A 19,046-nucleotide genomic window follows, 5' to 3' on the forward strand; every position below is an offset into this window, starting at 1 on the left:
CTAGCTGTCTGTTTTACACTTGGTAGTGTATATATGTCCATGCCACTCTCTCCCTTCGTCCCAGTTTACCCTTCCCCCTCCCCATGTCCTCAAGTCCATTCTCTAGGTCTGCGTCTTTATTCCTGTCCTGCCCTTAGGTTCATCAGAGCCATGTCTTTTTATTTTTTTAGATTCCATATATATGTGTTAGCATATGGTATTTGTTTTTTTCTTTCTGACTTACTTCACTCTGTATGACAGACTCTAGATCCATCCACCTCACTACAAATAACTCATTTTCGTTTCTTTTTATGGCTGAGTAATATTCCATCGTATGTATGTGCTACATCTTCTTTATCCATTCATCTGTCGATGGACACTTAGGTTGCTTCCATGTCCTGGCTATTGTAAATAGAGCTGCAGTGAACATTGTGGTACATGACTCTTATTGAATTATGGTTTTCTCAGGGTATATGCCCAGTAGTGGGATTGCTGGGTCGTATGGTAGTTCTACTTTTAGTGTTTTAAGGAACCTCCATACTGTTCTCCATAGTAGGCCTCCAGCTTTTGATACTGTTTCCAGTTCCCCATCATGTTTGACTATATGATTAGGCTCCCTCCTCTAGTATCAGGGGCATTGCAGGAAAGGCTGATCCACTTCAAATGGCTTAAGCCTGAAGACAGTATAATAAAGGGACTGTTTACAGAGATAGGGACTGGGTTGAGAAAACAAGGGATGGTGGATTACCAATGAATGAGAAATCATGATCACCTTTAATTTTAAAGTAGAAGAGGGACTAAAAAACTAAAAATAGAGCTACCGTATGATCCAGCAATCCCACTCCTGGGCATATATCCAGAGAAAACCATAATTTGAAAAGATACATGCACCCCAATATTCATTGCAGCACTATTTACAACAGCCAGGACATGGAAGCAACCTAAATGCCCATCAAAAGAGGAATGGATAAAGAAGACGTGGTACATATATACAATGGAATATTACTCAGCCATAAAAAGAAATGAAATTGAGTTATCTGTAGTGAGGTGGATGGACCTAGAGTTTGTCATACAGAGTGAAGTAAGTCAGACAGAGAAAGACAAATATCATATGATATCACTTATATGTGGAATCTAAAAAAATGGTACAAATGAACTTATTTACAAAACAGAAATAGAGTCACAGATGTAGTAAACAATCTTATGGTTACTGGGGGGGGGAAGAAAGGAGAGGGATAAATTGGGAGACTGGGATTGACATATACACACTACTATATAAAATAGATAACTAATAGGGACCTACTGTATAGCACAGGGAACTCTACCCAATACTCTGTAATGACCTGTATGGGAAAAGAATCTAAAAAAGAGTGGATATATGTATATGTATAACTGAGTCACTTTGCTGTACAGCAGAAACTAACACTAACATCATAAATCAACTATACCCCAATAAAAATTAATTAAAAATAAAATATGTGGCACATCTTAAAAATTTTTTTTTTTAATTTTTAAAAAAAGTAGAAGAGGGACAAAGGTGTCTGGAGACAAGTGGTCACTAGAGCTGTGGCCTGGGAGGAATGCAGCTACCCCTGAACAACAGTGAGGCAGGGAGGGAGCTGTGTGTGTGCAGGGGAATAATCCAACCTCTTTCCCTGCTTTCCCTCCAATGTCTTGCCAGTGCCTTCCATTGGCTGAACCCAGTTCAAAGCAAATCAATAAGAGAACCAGGTGATGCAGTCTACAGAGGCCAGTTTTCTGGGGCACAAGCAAGGCAGAGAAGACCAGAGAACAGATGGTGCACTGGGGCTGGGGCAAAATGTGTTGCTGCTTTCCAAATAAGGGGTAGAAGTGTTAGAAGGAACCAAAACATCTCAATGGAAGGTTACCACTGCCTCCATGACAGATGGAGGGAATGAAGCTCAGAGAGGTAGTGACTTGCCAATGTTATCAGCTAGAAGAAGGAACCAATTTAGAGCCCTAAATGGTGCCTCAGGCCTACCCCATTTCCCACTACACTGCGTGGCTCCACTCAGAGTGATGGCTGAAATGACCTTGGTCTCATCCAAGCAGTTTCTGCCCTGAGATAAGCCAAGGGTATGAAACCATATCTTGTTTTTCACCCCTCCTTCAGTTTCCTACATTCTTGGTCTGAATCCATTTGTTGGGATTTTCCAAATAATCTTTCAGAGAGGGTTTCTTAAACATTAACTTTGAAAGTTATTGACATTAGGAAATTGAGTTCCCTCCTTTTTAGGGAGAGGGAAGGTTAGATCTAAGATATAAAGGCATCTGAAAGAAAGAGAGAGAAAGAAAAGCAAGAAAGAAAGAAAAAAGGAAGGAAGGAAGGAAGGAAGGAAGGGAGGAGGGGGGTGGGGAGAGGGACAGGGAGAGAGAGAAGCTCAGCAGAAACAGTTTGGGCAACATTATTTGTAATAGCTGAAAACTGGAGACTAACCAAATGCCTATCAACAACAGTAGAATGGAAAACTGTGGAATATCCACATAATGGAATATTATACAGGAAGGGTACTAAAACTGCATGCAAAAAAAGGAGTGAAATTCATAGATACAGTATTAATAGAAGGCAATCAGAACCCATTTGTAAGATTTCAAAAGCAGGCAAAAATAATCTATGGTGTTAGAAGATAGGATCGTGGTTATCTTAGGGACTGGGAAATGGAAAGGGGTTTCTGTGTTGTTAATAATTTTCTGCGTTTTGTCTATTTGTTTGTTTTAGTTTATTTGTTTAATCTGGGTGGTGGTTGTACAGGTGTGGTCATTTTGTGAAAATTCATTGAGCTGCCCCTTATGAATTGTGCCCTTTTCTTTTTTTTTATTTGTTTTTTAACATCTTTTTTTTTTATTAGTCATCATTTTATACACATCAGTGTATACATGTCAGTCCCAATCGCCCAATTCAGCACACCACCACCACCACCCGCCGCTGCTTTCCCCCCTTGGTGTCCATACATGTGCCTTTTTCTATATACACAGACATACAATTTCAGGTAGCCAGTTGCATTAGTCAGTTTTGGTGCAGTAAAAATCAATCTTCCAAAGTCTCTGTGGCTTTCAACACAGTTTTCTTTGTGCTATGCAGAATTCTAAGAAGGCCCCCACGGTCTCCATCCCTTGGTGTTACTCCTGTGACTGTGCTACCTTACATGGAAAAGGGATTTTGCAGATTGTGCTGGGCTCCCCGCCCTCCAGGTCCAGCCCCTGCGTGTTCCTCTGTCCTGACGCTGGCCCTTCCTGCCCAGCTCCTTCCCACACCATCCAGGGTCCCCAGGAGCGCCACACCAGACCCCCTTACGGAGCTGGCAGCTGCACAGGCTCTGGCCCTGCTGGCTTCCTTGGGACCCTCCTCTTTATGAATCAGCTGACTTGAAGATAAGGAGATTATCTGGGTGGACCTAACCTAATTCCATGAACCCTTTAAAAGCAGAGTGTCTTCTGGTCAGAGACTTGACAGGGGGGAGATTCAGAGTGCCATTACTGGCTTGAGGATGAAAGATGACACACTGAAAAGACCTGAGAACAGCCCCTAGGAACTGAGAGCAACCCCTGGCCCACAGCCAGCAAGAAAAGAGGACCTCAGTCCTACAACCACAAGGAAATAAGTCCTGTCAATGACCAGTGAGCTCAGAAGAGAACTCCAAACCCCAGTGAGAACAGCAGCTGACACCTTGATCTCAGCCCAGTGAGACGCTGAGCACGGTATCCGATAGCCCCATGCCCACACATCTGACCTACAGAAACTGCGAGATGATACATTGTGGTTTTAAGGTGCAAAGTGTGTGGTAATTTGTTTGCAACAATAGAAAACGAATGCACATTTGTTCACATTTTGGCGGCTTTGTGTTGGTAGCTGCTGAGACCCTGCTCAGCTCTGCTCCACGAGTCTTCACATTCTGGGACCCGTATTGAAGGAGCTTCCATATTTGGGATATTCATATGACAGAGGGAAAAGAGCAAGTGAGGTCACAAAAGCCCATGATGCCTCTTAAAGTATGTAGTGTTCATCACATCTGCTCACACTCCAATGGCCAAAGCAGGCCATACAACCAGGACCAAAGGTGATGGGGCAGGATGTATAATCTTCTTACAGAAAAGGGGAGATCGAATAATATTAAAAAACAATGCAATCTATCACCATGGGCTGTTATAACTGTGGCCTAATTGGAAAGAGCAGAGTCTTTGGTGTCAGAAAGTCTTGAGTATGAATCTTGGGACCACCACCTTACTGGCTGTGTGACCATGGGGAAGTTAGGAAATTCCTCTGAGCCTTGGTCTCTTAAATGGTAAATACCTATCTTACAGGATTGGTGTGAATGTTAAATGTACCAATATGATGCCTGGTAGACACTCTAATATGTGTTGATAAATATTAGCCTCAGACTCTTACCTCAGGGATTAACCAGAATGCAATTCTTCCAAAGGAGAAGTCAGGGAAAGGAAGCCACATCTAAACACACCTCCTTTCCCCCATTTTCCTAATAAAACTAATGCAGAGTCCAAAATATATAATTCGTTTATACACTATATCTCTTTGAATGTTGTAGTAACAAATGGCTTAAAGGGAATATAATATTACTCTTCTGAATGGAATTGTTGAACGCAATCAATATCAGAGGCGGAATTACTTTATAATTACCTTTCTAAAATGATGATTCACTTTAACAGCTATTTTTGGCTTATGAAAATGTTGTCATAAAGCCACAGTTATTACAGTTGGAAAACTGACAAATCAAACAGTCAATAATACTTTGTCCTCAGACCATATAGACTTTCTTTTTAACTTGCCCAGGTAGTTTTAAACACTATTTCAGGTTTCTAGTTCACAATTATCTCTTTTAAAGTAACTATTGATATTATTAGTTGTTATTTTTTAAGCCCCAATCCATTATTTGGGGTTTTAACTTTTTTTTAATCACATAAAAAATAACCATCTCTCTCTCTCTCTCTCTCTCTCTCTCTCTCTCTCTCTCACTCTCTCTCACACACACACACACACACACACACACACACACACACACACACAGTTAGTACACTTTCTTCAGCAGAAGAAAAAAGTCACGTCTCTCAAAAACTTACCAGATGAAGACAACTGCAGTCAACGTTTTGGTGTGTCTTCCAATTTTTTTTCCTGAATAGATAAATAGATAGACTTTATGACTGTATACATATACACATATATAGTATATGTTTGTATTTCTGTGTATTTACATATATTTCTTTCACAAAATGGGGTTATATATTATATTCTATTTTTAAACTGCTTTTCCATGTAGTTATATTCATATATACCATTGCTTTAATGATCTTGTTTAATGATTTTTTAAAATTTATTTGTGGTTGTGTTGGGTCTTCATTGCTGCAAGCGGGCTTTCTCTAGTTGCTGCGAGAGTTGTGGTGTGTTGGCTTCTCATTGCAGTAGCTTCTCTTGTTGTGGAGCACGGGCTCTAGGCATGTGGGCTTCAGTAGTTGTAGCGCATGGGCTCAGTAGTTGTGGCGCACGGGCTTAGCTGCTCCGCGGCATGTGGGATCTTCCCAGACCAGGGATCGAACCCATGTCCCCTGCACTGGCAGGCGGATTCTTAACCACTGCGCCACCAGGGAAGCCCCAATGATTTTATATTTATTTTTCAACCAGTATCTTACTATTGAATATTTAGATTATTTGTTAATTTTCTATTATCTACTCTCTGAAACAGAGCTTCCACTAGCCCATATATATGAATTAGAGGAAGTCAGGGTGTAAGCCTTGCTGGCCAAGGAACCTGTCTGATTTCAGCCCTACTCACCCCTCTGATCAGATCCCATATATGGCAGCTCTGCTCTTAAATTTCCAAATGTATACTGGAAATGTTAGAGAACAATAGACATAGAATCTCTCTCAGAATGGATGAGCCTTTTCTTGAAATTTCCAGCCATTCTGTATTATCAAGAGTTGCCATATGGTATGTAACAGTATCCACATCTTGGTTTATTACCTGCCCCTCCTATGACTTGTCTTTATTGAGCTGTTAATTTCTCTGTGAAAGGGCATCAGAAGCGATTAAAGTGCTAAGACTTTACAGGTCAGAGATGCATAGAGCACCCCCCGCTTCCACTGTCATCACAAAGGTGCTCATGAGTAAAGCACTCAGGTGATGTCTCTTTTTATATTTTGAAAACAAAAATGGAAAAAGAGAGCCTTGTGTTCTGATTCTTCTTTTGCTTCAGACCTAGAAGATGATTGCTCATAAAGTCCCCAGAAGAACTGGCAATAATGACTCTCGACAGCCCTGAATGAAGCCATTGTTATAGAAACATGACTGCCTTTATGGGTGAAACAATTACATTTTTTTTATACCACATGGAATTAAATGGAAGTCTCCATCTGCCTCTGTTAAGAGGTCCCTTTGGAGAGACTGGTAGCCAGTTAGCCAGAAGCCAGTGGACACTGACCTCTAGCCCAGACCCCTGGTCCCAGCCTTCCGTTGTCTCCTCCTGGGCTCCGACTGCAGCTCTCCTCATGAAAGTGCTATTGTTGGTGTCTTCAGAGAGAAGCTGTTAAAGGAAAGGGAAGATTATTTGCAAGTGGGTAGGAAAATGTTCCAACAAAAGAATGAAATGATTAGCTTCCTTCTATATATCAGCACCAGCCCTGTTGCCACATCTTCAGGCTGTAGTGAGTGAGGAAAACAATGACATTCCTGATGCAAGGCAGAGTCACCTGCAGCCACTGACCAATCACAGGTAAGGCTTCTTAACCTGATCTGTGCTGTATTATTTTGGAGGGGAGATCATGGGTTGCCCATTTCTTATAGACAATTTGACATTGTAGACAATTAGGAAACATGATCAGACAAATGGACGATTGGAAAAACGTGTACAGCAGAAGGATAAAAAGAGAACATCTGGGCATGCCCTTCGTTAGCTGTAAATTAGCTGATAGCTTTGTCCAAGAGATGGATGATGGGGCTTCAATAAAGGGATGAGGCTTCCTCATTTTCACCTTGAGGAGAGACTTGAAGAAAGGGAGCTGGTGGGTTTGCTGAAGAGCTGGGAACGTCTGCATGAAAAACGGATGCCACAAGTGAAGGAAAAAAGTGTTTATTTAAACAATGGAGGTAGTGGGATGTGGAGAGGGACCAGAGTTAGAGGAGTGAGAAGGGAGAAGAAAAGGCAGAAGACATAAGATTGCATTTTGAGGTCTTTCACAAACTCCCTGGCTTCTTACCTTTCTATGTTGTCTCAGGTCTAACACTCTAAATAACACTGCCCTTAGGAAGCTTCCTGCTCCCAGCCTGAGTGAGATGCCCTCATCGAGGCTCTTGGAGCTCCCGGTGTCCCCTCTTATTTCAAAGGACTGCAATGGCCTAGGTTGGCTTCTCTGAGTGTCCAGTGGACTCTGAGCCTCGTGAACTCAGCGATGTGCCCGCTTTGCTCCCTGCTGTGGTCTAAGCATGGGGAACGATGCCTGGTGCATAGTTACTGTTCAAAAAGTATGTTGGATGAATAAATTTCAGGGGGGAGGGTGCAGAGATCATAAGCAGAGAGGAGAGCCTGATTAGAGAGGAGTAGGTTCTTGGGGATGGCCGGAGTCCACAGGTAGAGAATTGACACAGTCTGGGAACTTAGAGAAGCACCGCAGAAGGAATGGGTGGGTAGCAAAAGATGGAGCTTCAGCGGTGAGCAGGCTTGATCACTAAAGGGCCCTTTAAACCATGTGAGAGAGATTAGAATTAATGTCGAGGGCAGTGTGGAGACACACGAACAGGAGAGTTGGGAAGCCATGTGATTAAGTTTGGATGCTTAGAAAGAGGAATTTTGCTGCAGCCTGGAGAACAGATTCGAGAGGGGCCAGCATGGAGGCAGGGAACCCATTTAGAGACTGCTGCAGAAATCGATGTGAGATATCATCGTGGGTTGAACCATAATAGTGCAGAAAGGATGGAAAAAGTGGTGGAATTTAAGAAATATTTCAAAAGTAGAATTGACAACCTTGATATTGATTAGGGAATAAAGAAGAAAGAGAAGTCAAGACTGGTATCTTTGTTTCAGGCTTGAGTAACTGGATGATCAGTGGTACCATTCGCTAAGAAAAAAGAAAGAGAAAAAGGAGTATTTGTTTGCATTTTTGTAAATTCAGGCCCAGGCAGGTTGATGTCGATGTGTATGTGGAATATTCAAGAGGCAGTTAGATAAGCGCATCTTGAGAGCTCAGGTGGAGAACAGGGCTGGAGAATCAGAGCTGGTGGTCGTGGACATAGAGGTGGTAAGGAAAGCCATGGAAATTGATGAGGTTGCTTACAGGAGGGCATAGAGGGAGGAGACAAGAAGACTCAGGACTCTGAAGAACAGACACACTTTTTAAAAGGCAGGAGAAAGGAGCCTAAAAAGAACAATATGATGAAGTAGCCTGTGAGATAAAGAAGGGTCACAGAAGCTGAGGGGAAGATTTATTTCAAGTAGAAGAAATGGTCTAAATATCAAAGTCTACAAGGAATTAGGTTGACAACGGAGGCACATCTATCAAATGTAGCACCAGGGCAGTAATTGGCAACCTTGATGCAAACAGCTTCAGTAAAAGTTTGGGGGCAGAAGCCGTATTACACTGGGTTGAGAAGTGAACAGGAAGTAACAACATAAATACAGTGAGTGTGGACAAATATTTCAAGAAGTTTGACAGTAAAGGGGCAAGTATGCTTACAGTTTTCTAAGCCCTTAATCATTCAACCTTTATAGGAAGAAATAATGGGCAACAGTGGCCTAAGGAAGAGCAAAGAGCAAAACAGATCCCCCAGAGAAAAAGAGATCACTCCCAAACCTTGAGGTGGTGGTCCCCCAGACAGAAAGTGGGGGAAAGTGAGTTTGCTGGGAAAGTTCCATTTTATTTTATTTTTTAAAAAATTTATTTATTTATTTTTGGCTGTGTTGGGTCTTCGTTGCTGCACGCGGGCTTTCTCTAGTTGCCGCAAGCAGGGGTTACTCTTCGTTGCGGTGCGCGGGCTTCTCACTGTGGTGGCTTCTCTTGTTGTGGAGCATGGGCTCTAGGCGCGGGGCTTTCAGTAGTTGTGGCTCGTGGGCTCTAGAGCACAGGTTCAGTAGTTGTGGTGCACAGGCTTAGTTGCTCTGCGGGATGTGGGATCTTCCCAGACGAGGCCTGAAACCCGTGTCCCCTGCATTGGCAGGCAGGTTCTTAACCACTGCGCCACCAGGGAAGTCCCGGGAAAGTTCCATTTTAAACTCTGGTGTGTTGGATGGTGTTTTGCCATGGAAAATACACAACGGCAATGGGAAACAGAAGAGTGAAACTGACAGAGGTGCCCTAGCTGAGATGGACACTTACAGAGTTCTCTGCAGTAGTGGCAGCCGAGACAGCCCACAGGAGTAAGACTCCCAGGGAAAGAATGTGAATGAGAGGGACAAAAGATGGAGGACAGTCATGACAACCGTCCACTGATATTTGTCACCTAGGAAGTAGATATTTTTCCTGACTGGACAACTGGATAAGGAAAGTCAAGTCATCATTTCTATGCAGACTTTTTAACCTTTACTAAATTATCTTATGTATAAGGGAAATCTAAACTGCTTATTTCAAGACAAGTTAACCCTCCCCCACCTCCACCCCCAGACTATAATTGCGAGATACTCTTGACTTTACAACTTGAAGTGTATTCAGCAAAATTTATTCCGATGCTTTTAGCATTTTCTGTAATATGTAATTTCTATGAACAATCTATTTCTCACCATCAACTACTATTTTCTATAATGAGTAAATTGATGAGGAATGCAAATATAAAGTTCACCCCAGCCTCTCTCAGGATGAATGCTGAAAGGTGTCGTGTGTTTGGGCAACAGCCAGGGTGTGAGTGATGAGGTTAAAGTGCTGTGAAGTGCTATGTTAAGAAGCCGAAGCTAAAAAGGGGGGTGGAAATCAGATCCCTGCAGGTCTTTAATATTCTGCTAAGTAATTTTAGCTTCATTATGGAGACAATGGAAAGGCATTGAGTTATTGTGAGTAGAGGAGTGAGAGGCTTAGATCTGAGTTTTAAGAAGGTAATGGTGGTAATTAGTAGGCTCCTAGAAATATTTGTTAACTGAATGGAGAAAATGATGACTGAAGGCTAGGGGATCAGATAAAACGTGCTGTTACTATTTGGGAGATAATGGGAGATACGGTGAAAGGTCTCCCATTAAATGAAGTCAGGGACTGAATTTGATCAGTCATTTGCTTTAACAAGTAGGGAATTAAGAAAAGATATATACACTTTCCTTAGAGATTATATTTTTAACCTAAGACATATATGAGTACCCTCATCCAGCAGTTGTATAATAGAGTGCCACGGCCCTTCCTCTGAGTATCAGTTTGCTAATTGGAATTATATCATTTTTCTTACGTGAGCCACACTCATGTTTCCATTTCTCTAAATTGCAGCAAAGAGCAGAGTGCAGAATCTTAAAGACATGTTTACAAACTTGTCCCAATTCTGTTTGGTTCACCTTTCTCATACTTATTTGAATTATAATATTTTCAGCCACTCACTCTCACCAAGTCTTCCCAAAGAATTACAACTTAGTTTTCATAGGAACAGCTCTCTTTCACACTCAGGTTTCATTGGTTTACATAATATTTAATTAAAGGCTGTAACATATTGAAAAGTACAACTGCATTGACTGGCTTGTGAACAAGATACAACTGTTTCTTGGTAAACATACAACTAAATTGATGGGAGCAGGAAAGTTTAGTGCAGCAGACAATCTCCTACTAGTCTCCAGTGATAAGTGTGAAAGAGGATCGGAAAGGGCTGTTAATGAGGGGATTTGGCTAATTGGGGATCTGTTAACAGAGCTTCCACTGTGATGATGTGAGCTAGAGCAACAGCAGTGGAAAAAGACAGGACAGGACAAACTGAAAAGACATCAAGACACCAGCTTTGGAAATAAACAGGCTTGAGTTCAAACTGTGACTTTATCACTTAGCTGTGAGCCCCAAAGTTTCTTTTTTCTTACATATAAAACAAAAATAATGCAGTGCAGTGAAAGATTGATTGGGAAAACGCAGCTAATGTACTTAGCGATGTGCCTGACACAAGTAAGGAATCAGTATGATATTATCAGCAGAATTTTATGTTGAATTGAGGAAAGTGAAGCCTCAGACATGATTCCCTATTGTCTACCTTGCCTGAATAAAAGATAATAAGATTAAAAATCTAATACCACTAACTGAAATAGGAAAACCAAGAGAAGAAATAAGAGAATTGAGCATGTTTTCAGGCTGAGGGGAGGGAGCAGTAGCAAGAGAAATTTTTTTAAAAAATTAGAAATCAAGAGTGGTTTTCTCTGTTGTATGAGATGGTAGGTGGTTTTTGCATTCATCTTTGTTCCTTTCTGTATCTTCCAAATTTTCTACATTGAGTGTATAAATACTGGACTCAGAGAAAAACACTATTTCCTTCAACATGAGATATGAGATTGGGGATAGTCTAAGAGATAATGTTCCAGAAAAAGTGGAATGGTGTGGTATGGGAACACAGGTGGAGAAAAAAAGCTTAGGAAGGGGACAGGGACATTTCTCCCACTGAGGAAAGAAAGAAAAGAGAACAAATGAAGGTTTAGAGAAGTTTTAAAGTGGACGTAAGAAAATTTGAGGAAAATCACATCATTTGGCCTCTACATTTTTAAGTAAATTAAGAGGCAAGGTAGTTTGCTAAAACTGAGAAGGGAAGATAGAACTGGAAATATGGAAAGAGTAAAAATGGTTTTAAAACTTCATATGAGGAACAGAAAAAGATTTAATTTGAAATTAACACAAATCTTTTCAAAAAGCCAGGAGGTCCAGCTGAGGGTGGATAATATGCGTGAGTTGTGGAGCCAGAGGCCCAATTATCTCCGTTGCCACAGTTGACTGTGTGCGAACGGCGGCGGCAGTTCAAACTGGCCAGGCAGGTGTGGGAGAGTCACGGGTGCGGAAACCTGGGGGAACCCTCACTCCACCAAGCCTGTTCTTCTTCCTCATCTCTCGCAGGCAACTACCACCGTGCCCTCTGTTGCTTTTCGCAGAAACCTTGGAATCATGCTAGATTTCTCTCTCTCTTTTACGAACCCCCATCTAAACAATCCCCAAGTTCTGCCCACTTTTTCTCCTAACACTTTTCCACCTTCACTGTCACCACAGTTGCCACTGTCATCCTCTTGCCCTACCTATTGCCTTGGCCTCTAACTGCTCTCCCACATCTGCTCCTGCCTTGCTCAGTTCCATTCTTTGCATTGTCTTTGTCTTTAAAAAAACACATCAGGTATTGTTTCACCCTTTTAAGACCCTTAAAAGGCTTCTGATTTCTCTTAGAATAAGGAGCAAAGTTCTCAGTACAGCTCACCAGGTCATTATGATCCGGCCCCTGTGACATCCCAGACTCACCTGGCAGAGACCCTCCTCTAGCTCTCTATTCTCTGGGCACATGGACCTTCCCTTTCCTCCTCAAAAACAGGGAGGCAATAAAGTGACCAACAGAGACAGAGATGGGGGCGGGCTCTCGTATAATCAGAAGCTATGGATTTCATAAGGAAGAGAAAAATAAAGAAAATTAAATTACATTTTAAAATACCAAACGAAGACCGAGCACTGACCCAAAGGGTTTGAATAATTCAAACTAGTAAGAAAAACGGTGATGTTTACGTATTGATTGGCTTTCCCTTACACCCTCCACCCTGGCTACCCAGTGCTTAGGGACTTGTGGGGAAGTTCAGATCTGTTTTAGGGAATAAAACCCAGGTGCTTCACAGACACCAGACCCTCCAAGACAATTGTCTCTGAGCACTTTCCTTGGACGTCCCAAAGGCATCTCAACACCAGCAACTCCCTCCTCCCCATCTACCCCCATCCATCTCCATAAGCCACACTTGTGCCGAGCAGAGCTGTCCTGGTTCCTCCCACACCTGAGCCTACTGACATGGCCCTGCAGTCCTCTCTCAGCCAGGCTCTCAGCTTGTCTGGATTTGGCATCTGTCCCCAGCCTCATTCCCTGTTCCAGTCCCCCCTCCCATCCATCCTCCTCTCAGATACTGGGCTGGTCCTTCTAAAATATCAACTTGCTCCCATCACTCTCAGGATGAAAAAGAAAAAAGAAGAGGAAGTAGTAGAATGTAAGAAAAAAAATATGCTGACCTTGACCCCAAGGAGTAGGGAGGGAAAAAGGAATGACCTCTGTTTGAAAGTATTGTGATTCAAGTGGGCTTATCGGCAAAAAGCCAAATTTTAGTCGGTTGCACTCTTAGATTTTCATTCATTTAATCAGATAATATCATAAGTTCAATACTTCTCTAAACGTCTGAGGCATTGAAGACGATGCATACTAGTTAGTACAAAAGGGCAGACTCTTTCTGAAATGAGCCACAAATTTCTGCAAAGCTTAAGTTATCTTCCACACAAAAATGTCAGAAAAAATTCTCAGGCCTTTTGTTTCATGAGAGTAGTATAACACTTAGGATGGTCACTGAAGAAAACAATCCCTTGGAAATTGGTTGAAACACATTTCCCCACTGGGTGGGTGACTCAACCCTTGTTCAGCGGGGCCACAGGGACAAGTTATTGCTGCCTCAAGACCACATTATACAAACTGGGTGATCAAAGTCCTCTTTTCTAGTGGGCAGAGGGCTTAAAAAACCATATCTCTCAAACAGCACGTTTGTTTAGCAAAGAGCCTCAGGTGCAGGGACCATGGGAAGGGAGCCTCTTTCTGACTTCTTTATGTAAATGCCAAAACACTTTCCAAATGTTATGAACTTGAACTGCCGTTTTTTGACAAGTGAACACTGGTTTTCAGGCAGCTCCTCAAATTACAGTCCCAGACCTGGTAAATAAAGGCATTCAGGAGTTGTCTAGAATCTCAGGCTGCACACATCATTTGTCTAAGTAGATGATTGATATCCCAGCCTGAGCCTAAACTGGGTTCAGACATCCTGGAAGTGTACAAAGGGATATCCCAAAGCGTCTTTTGGAGAACTCAGAACTGTCTTGTTTTTCAAATAAAAAAATCTAAATTGAAGTGTAGTTGACATACAACATTATATTAGTTTCAAGCGCACAACGGAGTGATTTGACATTTATATACATTACAAATTGATCACAACAGTGTAAGTCCAGTAACTATCTTTCACCTTACAAAGTTATTACAGTATTATTGACTATATTCCCTATGCTTTACCTTATATCCCCATGACTTATTTATTTTATGACTGGAAGTTTGTACCTCTTAATCCTCCTCATGTATTTTGCCCAACCCCCATTCCCCTCCCCTCTGGCGATCACCAGTTTGTTCTCTGTATCTATGAGTCTGTTTCTACTTTGTTTTGTTTGTTTGCTTTGTTTCTCAGATTCCACATATAAGTGAAATTGTATGGTACTTATCTTTCTCTGACTTATTTCACTTAGCATAATACCATCCAGGTCCACTCATATTATCATGTTATCGCAAATGGCAAGATTTCATTCTTTTTATGGCTGAATACTATTGCATTTTATATATATATATTTTTCTTTATCCATTCATCCATCGATGAATACTTAGGTTGCTTCCATACCTTGGCTATTGTAAATAATGCTGCAGTGGACATACAGGTGCATATATCTTTTCAAATTAGTATTGTCATTTTCTTTGGATAAATATCCAGTAGTAGAATTGCTGGATCATAGGGAAGTTCTATTTTTAATTTTTTGAGGATCCTCTATACTGTTTCCAGAAACATATCTGCAGTTAGAATATAGGAATGATTCTCAGTACAGTTTGGTAGCTGTCTTCTGCTCAGCATCGTGAATCATAACTGGATGAAGGAGGTGAAGGAGGGGGTTGGAGAGGGAGAGAGAGGAGCTGGAAGCTTGATTTGGCTTTTAAGACACCATGACCCAGAGGATAGTGGGGACATCCCCTCTCACCTCACTCCAGACCTTCATGCAGCTTTAGTACCACAAGAGACATTTAACGACCTCACCCAGTGTGAGATGGATGATTGGGAGCCATCAGGAGCCACGTGTGGCCAGAGGGGACTTGTCGGGAACTTCACAGTAGACTGTGAGCAATACTTGTTGTAGAGGGTCATTCTACAGGGAGAGTAAAGTCTAAGATAATTCATAAATTTCTGGCCTGGGGACTTCCCTGGTGGTCCAGTGGGTAGGACTCCAGGCTCTCAGTGCCAAGGGCCTGGGTTCAATCCCTAGTCGGGGAACTAAGATCCCACAAGCCACATGGTGCAGCCAAAAAAGAAAAAGGAGAGAGAGGCTTCAAACATAACTTTCTGGCCTGGCCAACTGGTAAGTGTTGGGTGGTGGTGCCACTTCCTGAAATAGAGAACAGAGAGAAGCAGATAATGGCCAGTTCAGTTTTGGAGATGTCAAGTTTGAGATGACTGAAATCTCCCAGGGAAGGTGTCAATAAGGCAGTTAAGAGCTTTAGAGAAAGTCTTGGGTAGCGCTATACATTTAGTGCCATTGGTTTAGAGATGTCATTTGAAGTAATGGCTATTGAGGAGATGGTCCAGAGAAAGTACATGAGGAGAGCCAAAAAGACAGGAAAATCCTAACATTATCCATATTAAAAAGAGGAGCAAAAAGTGAGCTTAATAGAATAATAATTGAATAACAGGGTAAGCCCAGGGGTGTAGGAAGGAGATCTGGAAAGTTGCTACCCAAAGAAATCCCACTTATAACTTAATCTACAGGGTCATTTTTGGAAAATTATACCACTTCTTTGTTTCTAGATCTTCCCTTTCAGAGAAACTGACCATAGAGTATTAAATCTGAAATTGTACTTTCAAGTAAAAGAAATAATTGTTAGGACTTTGCTTTAAAGATATAAATCAGTGAGTAGTTAAGCCAGGAAATAATAAACAGTCATTAGCGGAAGCATAGCAATGTAAGTCCTAGAAACTTTTATTTCTTTTTAAAAATTGATTGTCCAGTAAGACACCAATAGCATATAGATGCACATTAATTGGTGCTTATAAAGTGATTAATCTCTTTATTTCCCCTCCAGTCATTTGAAATGTTCTATAAGATGCCCTACTGAAAAAAGGTAATATTTTAACAGGGACTTTACACGGGCTTTCATTTTGCAAAGTTTTAGAGTGTGGTGGCACTCTTCTTGGCATCATAATTCAACACCAGCCTACTTCAAATCAGATGTTTATATGTAGGTTCAGAAGATATGCAGGACCATGAACTCCAAGACTGAAATTTCAGAGTGTAACTCTTTCATTTTTTAACTGGAAAATAAACAGACCACTACCTTCTTTGTAAAAGAGGTCCTACATGATAAATAATAAGGAGGACAGCTTTGCCAAGTTCCCCCCCCCTTTTTTTACCATCTTTTCTAGAGAGTTTGTAGGTGACCAGTTGCAATGCATTTTGTAGTGAGAAGTTGTATTATTTCAAATATCGTCTGTAATCCTTTACAATAATTAAATGCTTATTCCTGCTATAGGTAAATAAATCTATTCCACAGATTTCTGCCTGTAATCTAGAAGCTTGTGGTGAGTGTCTTCTTTTGCTTCTGAAATTCTATACAGTTGACACATGTGCCATATTTAAACTCAGATTCTGCTATCTCTTCTCCTACTCCTGGTGAAATCATTATGCCCTCAGTTGATATTTCTCATTTTCCCTTTAATAAAACCACAGTGAATCTTTTTGTATGCCTCCTATGTAACAAAACCTTCAAGAATCAAATAGGTTCAATTTTGTCATGATTTCAATATGGTGAGCTTCATTTACAGTTGTTCTGGACATAACACACCTGGCTGGAATATACTTAGTCTGGATTCTACATTCATTTTAAATTCAATTTTAAATTGACAGAGGAATGGATAAAGATGTGGTACATGTATACAATGCAGTATTACTGAGCCAATAAAAAGAATGAAAAAATACCATTTGCAACAACATGGATGGACCTGGAGATGATCATACAGAGTGAAGTAAGTCAGACAGAGAAAGACAAATATCATATGATATCACCTATATGCTGAATCTTAAAAAAATGATACAAATGAACTTATTTGCAAAACAGACTCACAGACTTAGAGAATGAACATTTCTTTTTTCTTTAAGAATAAAGCAACCACTTACATTTGCCCTGATGTGAGATGACTTGGAACTCCATGCCCAAGTCCCACATTCTCCAAGCTTTCTCTATGAGAAATCCTACCCACAGCAAGCATCTGTTCTCCAGAAGAACTTAAAAGGGATGTTGAAGAGGGTAACGTATGCAAACACAGTATTAATGGGTGTTCCACGTACATTTCTCACAAATTGAGTGGGTTGAAGACTACCGTGACTTCAAAGTTGGTTTCTCTGCTTAATTCCCAGAAGTTCCAAGTCATCCGTAATTGAATGAGCAGTCACTGCACCTGACAATTAGTTGACCCTATTTCCTCTTTTCTTGTCTGCCACTGTCTGGTTCTAATGATCTTCCCATCTATAGGTTCAATCTTGCCCTTCTCAGGCAGGAAGTATTTAAAAAGCCTGGGGCACTTGATCTCTTTACAGTCATGAGAAGTTTGATATTAAATGTCTTGAAGGGATAGGTATAGCGGATTCACTTTGTTATAAAGCAGAAACTGGATTAGGAGCCAAGATGGCGGAGTAGAAGGACGTGCTCGCTCTCTCTCTTGCGAGAACACCAGAATCACAACTAGCTGCTGGACAATCATTGACAGGAAGCCACGGGAACTCATCAAAAAAGATACCCCACATCCAAAGACAAAGGAGAAGCCACAATGAGATGGGAGGAGGGGCGCAATCACAGTAAAATCAAATCCCATAACTGCTGGGTTGGTGACTCACAGAAGGGAGAACACTTATACCACAGAAGTCCACGCACTGGAGTGAAGGTTCTGAGACCCACATCAGGCTTCCCAACCTGGGGGTCTGGCAACGGAAGGAGGAATTCCTAGAGAATCAGACTTTGAAGGCTACTGAGATTTGATTGCAGGACTTCGACAGAACTGGGGGAAACAGAGACTCCACTCTTGGAGGGCACACACAAAGTAGTGTGCACATCAGGACCCAGGGGAAGGAGCAGTGACCCCAGGGGAGACTGAACCAGACCTACCTGCTAGTGTTGGAGGGTCTCCTGCAGACGCGGGGGGTTGCTGTGGCTCACCATGGGGGCAAGGACACTGGCAGCAGAAGTTCTGGGAAGTACTCCTTGGCGTGAGCCCTCCAAGAATCCACCATTAGCCCCACCAAAGAGCCCAGGTAGTTTCCAGTGTTGGGTTGCCTCAGGCGAAACAACCAAAAGGGAGGAAACCAAGCACCACCCATCAACAGTCAAGTGGATTAAAGATTTACTGAGGTCGGCCCACCAGAGCAACAGTCAGCTCTACCCACCACCACTCCCTTCCACCAGGAAACTTGCATAGGCCCCTTAGATAGCCTCATCCACCAGAGGGCAAACAGCAGAAGCAAGAAGAACTACAATCCTGCAGCCTGTGGAACAAAAACCACATTCACAGAAAGATAGACAAGATGAAAAGGCAGAGGGCTATGTACCAGATGAAGGAACAAGATAAAACCCCAGAAAAACAGCTAAATGAAGTGCAGATAGGCAACCATCCAGAAAAAGAATTCCGAATAATGATAGTGAGGATGATCCAGGATCTCGGAAAAAGAATGGAGAAAAGATTGAGAAGATGCAAGAAATGTTTAACATAAAGACCTAGAAGAATTAAAGAACAAACAGACAGAGATGAACAATACAATAACTGAAATGAAAACTACACTAGAAGGAATCAATAGCAGAATAACTGAGGCAGAAGAACGGATAAGTGACCTGGAAGACAGAATGGTGGAATGCACTGCTGAAGAACAGAATAAAGAAAAACGAATAAAATGAAATGAAGACAGCCTAAGAGACCTCTGGGACAACATTAAACGCAACAACATTCGCATTATACGGGTCCCAGAAGGAGAAGAGAGAGAGAAAGGACCCGAGAAAATATTTGGAGAGATTATAGTCGAAAACTTCCCTAACATGGGAAAGGAAGTAGCCACCCAAGTCCAGAAAGTGCAGAGAGTCCCA

General features: G+C 41.7%; 1 protein-coding gene across 8 annotated transcripts in view; it reads right to left on the reverse strand.

Moving 5' to 3' along the window:
- Positions 1-19,046, reverse strand: part of LMNTD1 (lamin tail domain containing 1) — a 465,704-nt gene that overhangs the window by 137,995 nt on the left and 308,663 nt on the right. For all 8 annotated transcript variants that reach the window (XM_029206166.1, XM_029206167.1, XM_029206158.1 and 5 more), the window contains 2 exons: positions 6,433-6,534; positions 5,077-5,128 (listed from right to left, as the gene is read on the reverse strand). The gene's annotated coding sequence lies outside the window, so the exon portion shown is untranslated. The remainder of the gene's footprint in view (positions 1-5,076; positions 5,129-6,432; positions 6,535-19,046) is intronic.

Source organism: Monodon monoceros, unplaced genomic scaffold, assembly GCF_005190385.1.
Source record: "Monodon monoceros isolate NGI ecotype Baffin Bay Population unplaced genomic scaffold, NGI_Narwhal_1 Super_Scaffold_6, whole genome shotgun sequence".
In the NCBI taxonomy this organism is placed as follows: Eukaryota; Metazoa; Chordata; class Mammalia; order Artiodactyla; family Monodontidae; genus Monodon; species Monodon monoceros.